Below are 1,603 nucleotides of genomic sequence, written 5' to 3' on the forward strand. Positions count from 1 at the left end.
TGTGTGTGTGTGTGTGTGTGTGTGTGTGTGTGTGTGTGTGTATGAATATATAATATATAATCGAACGCTTACAAAGAATAAGTCCTGGGGTCGATTTGTCCGACTAAAAGCGATGCTTCGGTATTGCCGCAGTCAGATGACTGAAACAAGTAAAAGAATAAAAAAAAAATATGATATACACTGCAGTCTATTTGCAAACACAATGTGGCAGGCCCTACTCGGGGCGATGTTACTACTGTTTAACCCCAGAAAACATCTTTTCCAGCTAGCTACCGACACATGGTCTGTGTACGTATGCCATGAGCAAGGGAGTTTATTGCTCCCTTTCTAACCTTAGTGATTCCTGTAGAGCAGTGGTTTCTGGGTTATTTCTCTTCGGTACAGGGCATAGTTTGAAAAGACCAATCACAAACCATCCTTCTCAAATCCTAAAATGAAGCTACAGTGAATTATTGTGATAGATAAACATAATATTACGATAGTATGAGACTGCCGGTGTAAGAGAGATGGACCAAATGTGAGATGAGAATGTTCCTTTATGAATATAGAAGATGCCGAGGAAGATCAGATAGGACTTATTATTCATTCGATACGACATTAAACTCAGGCTTGGTCAGCTAGTACCTCCTCAATTTGGTCATACCATTTTACTGTATAAGCTTTCTGAAAATTTATTTTTAAAATATTTCAAATGTAAAGAAAGGTTATAGGAAATTTCACCATAAACATTTTTGCCATAGGAAAATTCCCCGTAAGAAATTTCGTTTTAAACGACCTCATCACATATTTTCAATGTTTGACGTTGAATAAAGTCTTGCCTATTTAATGCGTTTAAAAACCTTTTAGCATTCTTTTTTTTTTTATATATATTTAAAATATGCTGATATAATACACTTTATTATTGTCCATACGGTGAAATTTCCTATTCGGCGAAAATAAACACAAGGACAAGATATATCTTTAAAAGAATGTTTATTTTCGTTAACGACGTGGACAGGATTACATTTTAAAAACATCATCTAATACCAACAATTTTTGCAATGTGTGTGTGTGTGTGTGTGTGTGAGAGAGAGAAGATGTATTAACATATGTTTTATAACACTGTGTGTAGTGAAGGGCATTTGTAGCGGCAATTTTGCATGTATTCACTGCCAACACATATGTGGCATATAGAAATAATAATGAGGGTGTTTGAAACCTCACAGGTATGTGAGTATGACATGCAATGATTACATACCAATGTGTGTGTATGTGTGTGTTTTCGTGTGTGTGTGTGTTGTGCTGGATATGACATTGAATCTGATGTGGATGCATGATGTGTAAGACCCAAGTTTCTCGATGAAGAATCTTCTCCAGACTCTTCCACCAATTCACAAGAAAAAGACAAATATCCAAATTCCTTTGCTATCATCAACATCATCATTATCTTCATCATCATCTGTCCTCTTCATACACAGACACGCGCTCGCGCAAAAATAACTACACAATATATGCCACCATAGTGCTATAATGGTGTCTTTGTACATATATGCATATATCTATCAATCTCTCTCTCTCTCTCTCTCTCTCTCTCTCTCTCTATATATATATATATATATATATA

Source organism: Octopus bimaculoides, chromosome 17 (genome assembly GCF_001194135.2).
Source record: "Octopus bimaculoides isolate UCB-OBI-ISO-001 chromosome 17, ASM119413v2, whole genome shotgun sequence".
NCBI lineage: Eukaryota > Metazoa > Mollusca > Cephalopoda > Octopoda > Octopodidae > Octopus > Octopus bimaculoides.